At 33.9% G+C, this 15,959-nt stretch overlaps 1 long non-coding RNA gene across 1 annotated transcript; it reads right to left on the minus strand.

Annotated features, from left to right (window-relative positions):
* Positions 1-1,657: 1,657 nt before the first annotated feature.
* LOC121222215 (uncharacterized) lies at positions 1,658-3,909 on the minus strand. Its single transcript, XR_005919352.1, has 4 exons — positions 3,533-3,909; positions 2,997-3,069; positions 2,801-2,867; positions 1,658-2,014 (listed from the first exon to the last, which is right to left on the minus strand). It is a non-coding gene; the product is annotated as an uncharacterized lncRNA (long non-coding RNA).
* Between the last annotated feature and the right edge of the window lie 12,050 nt (positions 3,910-15,959).

Consider the following 15,959-nt stretch of genomic DNA (forward strand, 5'->3'; position numbering starts at 1 on the left):
ATGGCATCAGTAGGGCATTATACACAACTTTGAAAGATTGTTACTCTATTGAAAATAGAGAGAATTTATTCTCAACTATTAAATATAGTTTTTAGAATAACAATTCTACCATTTCTACTAAAGAAGAGAAAATTTTCGTTTTCACCCAAAAAAAAGAGAGAAAACATTTTTCTAGTTTTTTTGTTTCGATTCAATTAGTTCAAGTCCACACTCAAAGAAGTTCATGGTACGAGCATAATAATAGATCGTTTAGTTGAAAGTCGGGAACAACGAACGTCTGCTAAGCTGAAAACATAGGTATGAATTTAGTCAGGGTTTATTACTATAAATATCACAAATCGGGTCGGTTTTCAAAAGAAAATAATTTTTATATTGGATTTTTCCAACAACCCTTGGTATCTCGATGCCTCTGACAGAATGGAATTTGAAGAATCCAAAAATAGGGGATATCGCGACATCCACCCTCGGGTATCATGATACTCGTTTAAGGCATCACGATCCACATGTTTTGAAGGCTTTTTAAGCCTTTAAACACCCCAATCTCTCAATTTTTCCCAAATCCTTCAAATTTTGAATCCCTAAAACCCCAAACACTTTCACCCTTTCTTTTTTTTCTCTCAAATTCTTTCCAAATCTTCACTCAATTTCACTTTGATTTCAATCCATTTTCTTGTCTTTGCTTTTCTTTCTTTCTTTGTAGGTTTCATTCTCTTCTTACTTTGGAAACATGGAGCTTTATCATTTCACACCACAACTCCATTTCAAACAACACGATTTAAGTTTTCTTTTTCTTTCATTTATTTGCATTCATTATCTTGCTATTTATTTTTGGTGCTGATTTGTTATGGGTTAGTTGGTTAGTATATTTTTTATAGTTAGTCTAGTTTAAAAGATAGTACCATGCCTCCTAGAACAACAAAATGACCGAGATACCAACCCGAGCCACCTTTGGAATTGGAGTATCATTCAATTAAGTTCAAATCAAAAGAGGTTGATGACTTTTTTTATCCATTCAAGGATGCTCATTTATCATTGAATGAGGCTTCGACCCTTCTGCCTCTCATAGCGAGGAAGTTTGGAATCTCATTTGTTTTCCTTGTTCGATGAGTTTCACCTTTGTTCCGACAACCTCGGTAGTGATATTGATTGTTTTGGAGTTTTAGTCCAACTTAAAATTTTCTGACAAAAAAAGGTGTATTTCCGAAACAAGGTTGTTAGCATCTCATCGCATGCAATTAGTGACTATTTTGGTGTCCCTCACTGTGAAAGGGATGGGTTGTCCTGTAACCTCCCCAAGCTAACTTAGACATTATGGCTAGATCGTGAAGACTACATTAGTCACCAAAATGACTATGTAACCCAACATACCATAAAAACCCTATTTTGTATCACTTTGGTAAAACTACAGTTGCACCTAAATTAGTTTGAAAACATTCATTTATTTAGCCATCTATACTTAAGATCCATTTTACTAATAATAGTGACGTTTTTGGGAAATTCATTATTTGTCACTTTGTTTTCAAAAAAAAAACTCGTTATCCTTTAATGCAATAGAAAATACTAATTGTGTCAAGTTTTAGTTAAGTCGAGTAACATGCGATTACCGACTTACATACATTTCCAGTGTGTTGAATAAATGCATACATAATCCCAAGTCCAAAATCCACAAACCATAGACCGTATTTAAACTTTACAGTCCCAAAAACGAAAATAAAAACTTAAAAGAAAATCAATTCAAAAAGGAAAGAGTTCAAAGTCCATGATACATTTGCATCTCTGGTTCAGTGATTTCATTACAGTTCTATTCATGGCACATCTCAATATCATTTCAATTCCAACATATAAGTCATGCTTATGATGTAATGTAGAAGAGATTTCCTATGCATTCGCTACACTCCAAGAGTTCTCCAGAACTCGTCTGCCAAACGCTAACAATGCGAGCCAAGCTTGATGTGGGTAAACCACCAATATAGTAGTGCAAATATACTACCAATAAAAACATTATGCGGACAAGCTGCCAATAATTTGTGGATAAGCCACCAGTATCAATTTGCAAGATAATATGCTGCCAATAAGTTGTGAATACACAATACGGTTGCAGATAAAAATTTCCAATAATGCAATAAATCACCAATCTCCTCGGTACTCCCAGTGTAGTGCATTGACAACAATAATGCAGACATAAATTGCTATCAGTACTCCATAGAACTCTTCTATCAACCACAATAACCCACCCCATGTATGTGAGATATGGCATCCAATCAATGAGTATTTCATCCTATCAATATCAATCACGGTATAGTGGCATGCTTAACATGAACATCAATATATAGTGTAGGAGTACAGTTTGTATACTTTTCTTTTAGCAATAATGGTGGCAGGCATACATGCTTTCCATTCAATCATTTTTACATAAGGTATGTAATTTTAATTGCATACAAGCTCAATTTCAAACATGGCATTTTACACGAACCACAATCAGTGTCCTAAATCTCAGCATGCTATATACACATACAATTCAAATACGACCAACAGAACTTAGCAAACAGTAGATCGATATACCAAGCATGCCATAAATTAGTTACAACACAGTTTCATATTTTACAATCAGCTGATTCATACCACAATCAATCCAATTTGGGCCTTTAACATTCGGTCTTTCAATTAGAGTACGTACCTAGCTCAACACCTTAGTTTAATTAGGCCATTTGACCATCCCAAAAACCAGCAAGAAAATTTTCTATCCAAACATATTTTATAACAATTTTAAGCTATTTAAAACATAGGAAAGGACTCACACCTTATTTCGCACTTCGCAGCACTAAGCCATAAGAGTTTGTGTTTTCGATCTAACACCTTAAACGTACCTAACACCAAATGGCAGAATTTAACACATTAAATATTGTTAAAACCAGCCTTTAAACACCCCCTAAGGCTTTAGCCAAACCAGTGTTACATCCATAAATTTTCTGATCTAATTCGGTCAAGCAACTTACACTGATTTGAAACGAAATGAAGGCACGAACGAAACCTGACTTCACTGTTGATCCAGGATGTTCGAACCAGCACCTAAATCATAATTAATACTCAAAATTCAATAACCAAAATCCACATTAAATCCCTATAACATTCAGCCAAAGTAAAAACTTCTAACAAAATCAAAACAGTGCAAGATCTTGCATAGATCTGCACTTTACCCGTTAACAAGATCTGAGTTGTCGGTTGAATGCCTATGTTATTTTATCAATTACAAAAATTTAGATCAGATAAAATTAGAGGATAATTTAGGAAACTCACTAAAATAGGTGTGGCAACTAAGAATAAATGACAATCCAAAAATGATGGTGTTCTAAAGGGCGACAACACCACAAGCGGTAGCAGAAAAAGGTTGATTTGGGCGGCACAAGTAGAGATATTTGGAATAAAAAATTTATTTATTTTTAGGGATGGAATGATGAATTATTGTCTAGAAAAATAGGAGCAAAAAATTGGCACACAAAGAAGAACAAAAGAGAAAGAAAAGAGGACTTACCAACACCACTACGAACCAAAGAGAGGGGGCAACACTAGACAATAAAAGGGGGTTGATAGGGGCCGCTTAAAGATGAGTTTAGGGAAGAAATTAGGGCTGGTTTAGAAGGTTAAAACAACTAGAAAGGTGGCTGGAGAGACAAAAGTAAAGGCCTTAGCAATGGGGCGGCACAACTATAATGAAATCCTAGAAAAAAAAATTTTAAAGAAGAATGAGGAAGATGGGAGGAGAGGCAAGAGGAGTGAATGAATAGAGGACATAGCTGGAAAAAGAAGAAGAAGAGATATAAATACCTAGGGTTACTAGGTTTGGGCAACAAAAAATAAGGAAAGGAGAAAAATTAGCAAAAAATAAGCCATTTTGCATGGAAAGGGAATTGAACTGTCTCCTTGTTTCTTTTTAACCACTAAGCCAATTACTCAACATTGAAAAAAATTTAAAAACTTTAAACCAAAAATTTAAGGATGTTACATGTCCAACATGAACCTCGACAAATTTAACAATGTCGACATGGACACCATTTTAGCGTATTTAACTGAGGGGAGGAGAGAGTGGAAGCGGGAGGGGTATCATAACCACCCCTTATCTTTTAAACAGTCTATTATGTTTCCGATTGTAAGACTATGGATGTAGTTTATTTAGACATATATTAGCACTTTTTTGAACACTAAAATTGTTAATATATTTCGAGTTGCTCTTTTATATTGTATTTTGCAGAAAAAGTAAGTATCCCAGGGGCGATGGATAAACAAAGAAATCAGAAAGTGTAGCTCAGATATAAAAGTTGGCATCTATTTCTCGCACCTAATCATGGACATGTGCCATCGAGCGGGGGTGGAAATGGATCAAACCGAGTAGTTCCACCACTCCACTCAGAGTATCATCGGGGATACTATGCTTAGGCAGCTTCAACATCTCCACAAGAAGCAAATCCAAGAATGGAATCAAAGAAGGAAGCACAAGATGGAATTGCCTCCAATAATCAAGAAAAAAACAAAAAAAAGCGATGAGGAGCCTACACAATGGGAACGTAGACTCGGCATAGATGTGTGCTACAACACGATAATTTTGAAGACAATGAAGCCATTCATGGATACTTTCATGGCGAGCCAGGGAGCACAGAGCATCAAATGGCTTGATCGATTAAGTGATTCATAAGAGGATAATGCAGTCGGGGACAAGGATCAAGAAGAAGAAGCCGAAGAAGAGGAAGATGACTTTGCTCACTATAATGAAAAATTGAAGGGTGCTTTTACATCTGCGCAAGCATCCACGGGGGCCCCATCATCTGTGACCGAGGATACTGACCCAGGGTTTTGTACAAGAAATCGATCGTCAAAGGGAAAGGCAATAGAGTCGCAGGACTGAGTGTGGGTCCGTCAGGAGATTTGCTAGAGTTACATTTTTCTCGCATTATAATTTTATTTATTTGTGCGGCATGTAAACTCTTAAACTACACTATCTTTTAAGACTTATTTTTATACTTTTATAGTTAGTATTTTGTTTGGTTTTTTTGTATGTTTGTTCTATGTGCAGGGAATCACCTTGAAAGACTACACAACATTCGCGAGCTTTAACGAGGTGGTGGACCCCCGAGCTAGTTTGACGCTCCATTCTAGGGAAGTCTAGTAACCTCCTATCTTTTTTGGGAACACATTGAGAACAATGTGTAGTCTAACTATAGGGGGATGCACATAGTTTTATGTGTTTTAGTTTTTCTTGCTTTTATGTTAATTTGTGTTTTTACTTTCAATTTTTAGCCTTTTTCAAAAAAATTTCAAAAATAACAAAAATATTTTTTGTTTTTCATTTTTTTTATTTTGTGTAATTGCATGGTGCTTGGACTACAATTAGGTAATAAGTTATTAGTTGTAAATATTGAATAAGTATATAGATTTACCAAACTTGTATTTTTTAATGGTACTAGATATTTTTCTATTCTTAATTTAGACTAATTAGTTCAATTAGTTAATGTGTATAATAAAGTATAGGCAATAACCTAAATAAAAATGTATAACGTGTACTATAGGATGAATAAAGTATACAGATCCTTGTAGATAAATAATTTCAATTGTTAATTGTTCGTTTAAATAAATGTGTGCTTGAAAGATTTGGTGTTATGTGATTAATTCAGGAAAGGCCTTAGGCATTGTTTGAAATAGCCTAGAGCCTAAAAGCTTACTTGTTGCTATATGCCCCTAGTTCCCATATCTTTGAGCCTCGAGTATCCTTTTCTTGTAAGTCTTAATATCAAAGCCTCAAGCCTACGCAAGTCTAATACTCAATCTTTCTCGGTCCCGTTATGCACTACGTAATGGACGTCAAGCCATAGACATTAAGGGCTAGGTAGAAACATTATGGTGGCTTTGTGTGCGAAAAAGAAAATGAAGGGATTAAGTCATTTAATGCATAGTATAAAAAAATAAATGAGCAAAAATAAAGAAAAAGAGAGTTAAATTAAAATTAAGCTCAAAAATGAAAATCTTTCAGTTCACAATTACAAAACTTTTTACGTTTTAATATCCCGTAATACCTTCTAACATTTTGGAGAATTAAGGTAGGCAAGGGAAGGAGAAATAAGGAGGTAAGCCTGTAAATAAATTGGGGGCAAGTAAGGATAAATGTCATGTGCTTAATTGATTCTATTGCTTGAACCCATTTTGAGTGCCTATTGTTTCAATTCCATACCGTCCTAAGCTTTACAACGCTACAAGCCTAGAAGACCTTTGGGACACGAATAATTCACCAACACAATAATTCGTGAATCGCTTGCATTTGTTTGAAGAAATATGACCAATTCTTTTTAAATATCTATGAGCGATCCTTATAATTTATTTTGATGGATAACACTTATACATATGTTCATCTCCATTGCCTCTACAGCCATTGACATTTAAACTTAGTGAACTAATTATGTTTGCAAGAGGAATAAATAAGTTAACTAGATATCACTCTTAAGTTGCATGTGAGGTAGTTCTCGTGCGAGTTCAACATTTTACCGCTATGTGACTTGATTGACTAATTTAGTCTAAGAGTCATCTTTTCATTTGCATGTTTAGTGTGTTTGTTAGAGGACAAACAAAGAGTTGAGTGTGGGGGAGTTTGATCTATCATAATTTGATATGGAAAATTAGGCTTTTCCAATATACTTAAGCAGTCTATTCTCAAGCAAAGTAGCATCTTTTCCGTAGTTTTTCACAATTTTTATATTTTAATTTAGTAAGTGTAAATGCCTTGTTTTACTCATTTCAAGACCCAATTTGGCCAATAGTGTCATTGGAGGCCCTAACATATGGTTGAGTGATGTAGATACATGTTGGAGGCTAAAATTGAGCAAGAACGACACTAAAGAAAAGGGTATTACGATATCCAGTTCTTGGAATCGCTAGACCTCCAACAAACCTAAGATTGGAGACCACCCTCCAAGAAGTCCCCAAAGTTCAAAATTGTCTGAGGTATCGCGGTGTCCTTTTCATTGGTTTTACAATACCGATATCATGAGGGGACAAAAGTAGACAAAAAGGGTAGTCTTTGTCCACCCGAAACACCAATCATTGAGGGCCTGTTTGAGGGTATTTTGGGCACAAGAATTGGGTCAGAATAGTTGTTATATCAGCCAAAGTTTGGCTGAGAGAGAAAAAAATGTCACATTACCTTAGTTTAGGTTTAGTTTTCTCTAGGGTTTCTCTTAGCTTTTTCTTTCTCCTTTTCTAGGGTTTCTTATTTTCATTTTCTTATCTGTAGATTTACAGTTCCCAGCAACTATTCTTCTTATTTTAGTTGTTCTTAGTGTAACTTAAGTTATTTATCATTGTAGCTTAGGTTTATTTGCTCTTTTAGTCCATGTACCTTGGTTGTAAAACATTTTCAGCTCTAGTTTAATGTATTTCAATTTCTTTTACTTTGCATCTGTTAAAGTTTCTTCCTTTTATGTTTATTGCCTTAGATTTTTTTGTTGAATGCCTTACTTCGCATCCCTTTTAAGTTTTCTTGCACAAAAATCCCAACTTTCAACATTTTTCCTAAGCTTTTCTTTAATGGATTCTTTGGTTTCCATCTTCATGTTTGTTAACTTTATTTTCAACATGAGTAGCTAAACTGTTAAAAGGGGTTGGTTGATGGAGATGAGGCGAGCTGATTTTTGGATGAATGATCAAACCATAATAAATTGAATTAATTTGAATAAACTTAAAAACTTAGGATTGACGACCCTAAGGAAACATCTAGGCAAATGAGATCGAGAGATAATCCCGATTAATTTGTTTAACTTGGTAAAATGGAGACCAGGAGGTAAAATGGAGCCGTTTTGGAAGTTTAAGCAGTTTGGATCCCTAATTTGAGGATTAGTGAACCACATAAATGTCAACCAACCACCATTTGTTATTTAATTGTTAATTTCTTAGCTTTTCATATTTTACAATTTAGTCTTTGCTAGCTAGGTACTAAAGTAGATTAATTTCTCTTAACTTTATGATTTGTCGTAATATAAATTTTTGCGATCAATTGGTTAGACTTTTAATTTTACATGTGCGTTATTTAGAAATTGTTCAATCCACGATTGTAACATCCCGAGATAGGTCCTAGAAGTTTTGGCCTCGCAAGTGAAAAGGGTTTTCCAAAAAATACCAGTACAGAGTTCATTAGACATATGGAAAAGTAGTGTGCGCCAAAAGATGTGGTAAGCGGGTGCGCCAAATTCATTGCAAGTTGTGTTTGCTAATTGGTTTGGCAAGTTGGGGTTCCCTAGTTGGTTTGGCGAGCTAAGGTTTTTCGGTTGGTTTGGCGAATCGGGGTTCACTAGTTAAAGTTGAGTTAGACTTAAATTAGGAAATTAAGATATTGTGTATCTAGGATACTTTTAGTGCACATAACCTTCTTATAAATCGACTAGGATTTCCTAAGTCAAGTAGGGTATCCTAAGAATACTAAGACACTTAGTGCCTATAAATACAGCCTGTATTCCATGAAAATTCTCTCATTGATTATTCTGTTGTCAAGTCTCTATTCAGAACCAAGTCTGTAGAAACCAAGGTAAGTCTCTATCTTGTTAGGGTTGATTGTCCAGGAAGCTAGGTTTGCTCGTATATTTGTGTATGTTCTATCTGTTTAGTAATTTGTGTATATTCATGTATGTGCGAACCAGCCAAGCCAACTACCAGTAAGGATAAAGGCAAAGCGAAACTCATTTAAAATTCTCAGCTTGTCAGTGAGTGTTTTGGAATCACCACAAGTATCTATAAACCACTATGTTTTTAGAAAATTATGGATTTAAAAAAGTGTTTAAGGGTCATTACTATGTGCAAACTGTTATATTTACCAAGAACTTTGTGTTTTTAAACTAAGTCCCAAGAGTAAGCTTTTCCATAAAACATTATTTTCAAGTTCTGAGATGTTTTCAAGTTATGTTTTTAAAGTTATGTTTTATGCGTGCTCCTATATGAGCCTATGTTTTAATATATGTTTTTAAAGTATAGTTTTATAAACTGTGTTGACGAGCTTCGGTACAAACTCTATATGAACAAATGCCTTTATGCGAGCTCTTTATGTGAGTTTATATGTTGGATACATGTCATAGGATTGTGAGTACTCATCTGCAAGTTTGTGATTTGGGCACTAAGGCTCTGGGACATGTGGAGGGATAAGAGAATGTCGAGCTATGATCCATTCACAAGGACATGTTGGTGTATAGGAGAGTGTTTAGCTTACTGCTACACTTATGGGACATATTAAGGACTCTTTGAGTCACAAGTGAGGCACTATAAAGAGATCCTCTTATCCAACAAAAGACAATTGTAAGTGATTATGAACAAGTTTTTATGAAATTATTATTAACAGCTTAAGTATAAGAATAATAACAAGCACAAGTACAAGTTTTGTATGTGAACACATGATGTTTGTTTATGTGTGAACTTAGGTAGTATGTGAACCTCTGATATTTTTGTGAACCTGTGTTATTGTGCAAACTCATGTTTTATGTTATTACGCGAACCTATGTTGCCATGCAAACCTTAAATAATAAATTATATGTACTTGTATTTTTGAGTATGCGTAACCTAAAATTCCCTGTTTATTTCTTTCATGTGAACCCTTAAGTTTCACTATTTAGATGACATGCGAATCGTTCCTCTGTTTATTTTTGTAACTTCGCGTGATTTACATTTTATATATTATTTAATTTTTTTGTTGTGTTATAACTTAGCACATTATATATTGTATATACGTGGAGTGTTGGAGTTTAGGTTGGAAGTTAATAGAGAGTCACTCCGGTGGCTAATGTAGCTCGCCAGATTCAGGTCAAACCAATTCTATCGGGTTTGGGATGTTACAACGATTCTCTTAGTTTTGATCCTTGGAATACTCTAGTGTTCCATTATAACACTACAGATATTACAACTGACCTGTCACACTTGCAGTAAAGTTGCGATTTTTATATTGTATTTTAATTTTCGGGTGTTGATCTTTATATCTCTCTCTATTCGTTCACAAGGACGGAGAGAGAGAAAGAGAGAGAGAGAAGCGTTCAATAATGACTTATTGAAAGCCCTCATTCCAATATTCTAGCATACTATCATGAATTGCCTACAACTCAAACTGAAGGACTATCATATTTTACCCAAGTAATGGCAAAACTCAGAGATCTATCATTCATTACAATCACGTATAACACCCCCAATAAAATCATGGTTGTTCTTTATATCAACCACCCCATCGCAATTAAATTTGGTCCAATCCTTAGGCAACAACCTCCATCTAAGAATCGCGCCATTACAACTAGTTGCACTACTGGTTTTAGTAGAGGATGCCATTAACCATTTAACCCACAATTGACTTTGACCAATGATATTGGATGAGCAAAATTGACCATCAACAAATATGTAACTTTCCCTTGCTTTCCAAATTCTCCAAGAAATATTTCATAATAAAACAAACCAACTTATATCCTTAACAACAACCCAAAAGCATTAGCCACATTTTCCACTAGTTAATTAAGAAAAGGAGAAGGAAAAGAACATGTGCTGATAAATCCTTGACAAGATTTGCTGCCAAACATTAGTTGTGAACAGACATTCCTTGAGGCTATGCAAAATTTACTCCTCTTCACTATTACATATCATCCACAATAGATCTATAGTCATGCCCCTCCAAGGTCATTCTGCATTTGTAAGAACATTACCCTTCCTTAAAAGCCAAATGAATTGTTTGACACACTAAGGTCTATTAAATGACTAAATAACCTTCCAATCATTCATTATCTAACCCCACCCATTTTGAATGAGCTACTAGTAGGCACTAGACATAAAAAAAAACTCATCAAATTTAAACCATTGCCAACGACAATAATCCAAGTCTAGCATGTGAACAAGGGGTCGGGTATTAGCCAAAACAAAAGCAGTCTAAAGAGTGGTTTTAGCGACAAATATAACCCAATCCAAATTATCATCGCTACTAACCATATCACTAACTATTTTCACTAACTAAATAGTTATCATAAATTAAAATCGTGTCAAAAATGATCGTGCAGAAGACCTATATATGTAAGTCACCAATGCGACCAAAATCATATAGATTTCCCATTCTGAAGAAATCAACTCAACCTTTGTTTAATGACCCCCCAAATCTTCACCAATGAGCGCAAAAAATGGGAACAATTCGACCTATATATGCTAACCAGACATCCTTCGCCAAATTTATAGTTTTCTCGGAAAACCTAAGACCAAAACGCCTTCTTGTTATGCACCAACAAAAAGCCCATTTTCAATAAGAATGACTAGTTTTCTATTACCATCAAATCCTCCCCAACTGAAGTTTCTAGCTAACTTTTCAATCTCCTGGCACACATGAATTGGCAATAGTGTTGTCTGCATAAAATAAAAATGAATACCAAGAATAAAATATGTAATTAAAATCACTCGACTAACCATAGAAAGCAATCTAACATCCCAGCCATTAAGTTTCTTCGTTACTTCCTCAATCATAAACTAAAAAGTTGAGTTAGTGACTCGAGGTGGAATAAAGGAACACCTAAATAGATCCTCAAATCATCTTTCTGTTGAAAACTCAATCGAATAACAATCTAATCTTCTAAAGTCGATGTCATATTGGGTGAGAAAAATATTTTAGTTTTGGAAGAATTAACCTTCTATCCCAAAAAGTAGCTAAATTGATTAAGTACCTACTCAACAAGACTCGTCAGAACCATTGTTTCCTTACAAAATAGAATTAATTCATCAACAAAAAAAACATATGTGAAATTCGAGGCCCATGTCGAGAGAGTCAGATAGGAGCCCATCTCCCCCTAACCTCAAGTTTAATGTTATAACTGTAACGCGTAGGTTTGTACAACTGTACACAGTTATTATCAAGTAATAAGTAAGTATCAAGTTATCGTTTCCACAGGGATTGTATTTGTGCTAAGTCACTTAAATTGTAAAATTATATTAACAATTCGGTAAATAAAAACACAATATAGTTGAGAAGTGGTGATTAAAATATATTAAACTAAATGCAATGATCCTTAATGCAAATTATCCTAATTATGCAAACTATATGAATGAAATAGATTTTAGTAAAATTAAACACAATTTGAAACAATTATAACATAAATAAACTAGGACAATTACTTTAATTAAACTCAATTTATTATCAACATGCTTAATAACATTCGGAAAAACATTCCACGACAACTCGATCTTTCATGAGTTTGGAAACCACATTAGGTCCTTTCGGAATCCTTTACTTAGTAAATACACATTTTACTGATCCTTATTTACTAAAGGTTTCTTAGCATTCGTGTGAGGTAACAGGGACGTGTCAGGTTTGAAACAATTTAATCACACAAACCTAAAAACTCTGCAGATAACAGAGCTTAGTCAGAGTTATTATGCAACCTCCAATTTAATCGGGTCAGGATCTAAATTGAACATGCACATTTCAATTATGTGTCCATTAGCCGTCGTCTGGTCAGGACCACTCAGCTAATTCAGGTGCATTTCAATCACGTATGAACGAAATACAGACTTTATTTTAATTGAAAACATGATCGATTGATGCACAAAACTATAAGCATGAATCAAATAAATATTATTTAATCAAAGCAATCATCCTAGCTTAAATAAAATTAAGCTAACATTGTTGTAAACAAGAAAAAAGAACATATAGCAAACATCTTTATATTAAATTAAAGAAAAGGAAGATTAAACCCAATTCAGAGTGGCTGTTACCCAAGACTCTGATTGACGAGACTCCTTCGTTCCTTTGCTGATGGCTCTCCAAGGTGGCCGACCAAGGGTTCTTTCAAAGGCTTAATTGCTAAAATCTCTATGAAGAGATGATGCTAGGCGTGGGAATGGAAAAGGCTAAGAGAATTTGGAGAAAAGAGAGAATGATGGATGATGAGAATGGTTTAAATGGACAACCATGTGTAGCCGAATATTTGGTTAACTTGGTCTCTAACTTGGACGATTTTGTAATCCAGCAAAGCTATCAGACCTATCCAGAATAAATCAACAAGTTAGAGGACCAAAGAATAAAATTTATTCAATTTACTTAATTAATTAAAACCCAAATTATTAATGAAATATTTTAAAATGAATTATTAAATATAATTTTATATTTTATTATTTAATTTAATCATGCATGGCCCACTTTATGTCTTAAAAAATATAATATATTCAAATTAATATAAAATAAGCCATTTATTGCATGAAAACTATATAATAAAGCATAAAATCACATTTTAATAATTTCTATGTCCTAATTTCATATTTTCACATATTTCATTAATTTATTAAACAATTACTTAGTTTTAACAACAGATTTAAGTAAAAAGGTGATAAATTACATAGGAAAAATTCTATATATTTTTCTGTTTACACACCCCCAAACTTAAATCATTGCTTGTCTCGAGTAATGTTTATGCACAGCAAAAGATCCTGCTAAGGCAAAATTGCTAATTGTGTAAGCAGCATCAATCTTTGTCCCATAATCATGCATTAATAACTTCTTGCTTAACGATCTTCTTTATTAACAAGTAATTCATATGCAAACATTCCTTAAGATTATACTAAGCTTCAAATTATGCCAATACGAATCATAGTTTGCATGTATGTCATAGCCATAGATAACATTCTTCATTCAACATAATTTCCTATCAATCAAGCAAACAATCACAAGGCTTATTTATGATCTTCATATGTTGAACTAAATGCTTTCTCGCCACTAATGTAGGTGACATAATCAGCAAATCAATAGGTCTTTTATAAGGGTGTAATAGGGCTTACTTAAAGGTAGGGATTTTAAAAGATGAGATATTTAAGTTTTAAATATCTTAACCTTTAACTTTGTCTTGGTTTTCTTGTAATACAATCTTTTTTCTTTAAGTGAACCTTTGGAACACCCCCAAACTTATTTTGAACTCAATCTCATACATTTTTCCTTTTTGAAGACTAGCGAACTTTTCTTCGCTCTTTTTCTTCTTTTTTTAAGCATGAGCATATATATCTTTATGAAAATTTCCTCAAATGTTTATTCCCAAGACAATTTTAGTTAAGATAGGTGCACAAAATTAGGATAATTTTAAAAAGATGGTAACTAGCTTATAATGTAGGTCCATTGCAAAAATAGGCCTTTAAGCTCAAAATTACAGTTTCAAGGGTCTAATATCATAGAGTTGGCTTGAAAAGGCTCAAACGGTCCAAAGAAATAGTGCCTATATCATTTTAGATTTCTATGTCCCCTAGGATTTCGCCTCAAGAAAGTTAATAAGTCAGTTCTAAAGATATAAACCTTCATGCATGTCTAATATCAAAATGAACTAAGTTTTCATGGCAAACATTACTAAAGCTAAGATCATACAAGCATTCCATTCTTCATGAAAACATACTTTCACTTAGATAAAATCATCATTCATACTTGCATACAAACTATCTTAGTAAAAAAAAAACTCTAAACATTCATTTATTAAAATATACTTATGAAAGAAATAATTGAAGCATACTTGAAAAAAATTTAAAAGTTTGAGCAATTTATTTGCCTTACCCCCTTTAAAAAGAAGCAATGTCCTCATCGCAAGAACAAAGTAATGAATGAAAACTGAACACTAGGTAAGGTTCTAAAGAAAGAGAGGTGAGTCATTAAGACTGCTTAAATACCAAGTCTTCCCTAATAACCCAATCCTAGACATGTTCATTCCCATTACCACATCACTTAGTCTTATTCTTTCTAAAGAAGTGTTAAGTTTGTTCAGGCTTGCTTGTTTTATTCTGCAGAAATTAATCCTAATTACGAAAAAAAATTCCCAAAGACCTAAAAATAATTAAATAAATAACAGGACAAGAATCCCCTCTTTTATTTTTCTGACTTATTCCCCTTGTCAGCTTTAGCTCCATCTCCGCTTGCATCGTCAGATTCTTCCGTCCATGTCTCAAAGATAGCATCTGGGAACTCAAGAACAAAAGTATTAGAGATATTCTTAAAAGTATTTTGAATTGAGTCATCTCTAATTTTTTTATATTTCCAGTAAGTTTATTGTTGATTGTGCATGAACTTGCACATATCCATCAAAATCGACAACTCCGATTTCCTTGAAGTACTTGCAGAAGTCGGCATAGGAGTTGCATATTTAGGTTCAACACTTAGCTTGACAGGTTCTTCTTCTGGCTCAACCCTTGTTTCAAGAATGTTCGATTCATTATTAGATTCTTCCTCTTCAGTGCCTGTGACTGAATTAGCTTCAATTTTAGTTCCATCTATTGACTCCTCTGTATCTGGCTTAGTTGGCTCTTCTTGCTCGCCTTGATTCAGTCCATGCACCCTCTCTACTAATCTTTCAAGATCATAATTTGTAATGTGTCCTTGAACATATTGCCTCTTCAGATTTGCTTGTGTTTTAACACGGGCTTTTAAGCAAAGTGAAGTGATTAATGATGGGAAATAAGCACTTCTTGCCTTCTTTTTAGCACAATCATGAATCTCCTTAAGGATAATTTTCCCAACATTAATGGACTTTTCTATCAAAATTGCATATAACAAAAGCATCCGCTCCATCAATATGGTGGAACTATGTGCTGTAGCGAACGAAATAAAACCATACCTTTGCTACTCATTTTAAGTATTCTCTTTAACAAGAATGGCTCTCATACTTTTTTATAATTCATTGGGATCCCGAATTTGTCACAACATCAAGAACTTGTTGAAGAAAATCCCAATTGATATTGTTTATCATAGGGTAGTACTCATCTTCTTCAACATCAGGTCAATTAAACAAATCATTGAGGGATTTAGAAGTAAGAGGTACCTTTTTCTTTCAAACGATGACTTTAGTAGCATTTTGCGTAGTTAAACTAGCATAGAATTCTCGAACTAGTTCATCATCAGGAAGTGAACCAGCATCACAAAATTGTTCCACCTGAGAGCGTTGATTTTCTTT

Source organism: Gossypium hirsutum, chromosome D10 (genome assembly GCF_007990345.1).
Source record: "Gossypium hirsutum isolate 1008001.06 chromosome D10, Gossypium_hirsutum_v2.1, whole genome shotgun sequence".
Taxonomy (NCBI): domain Eukaryota; kingdom Viridiplantae; phylum Streptophyta; class Magnoliopsida; order Malvales; family Malvaceae; genus Gossypium; species Gossypium hirsutum.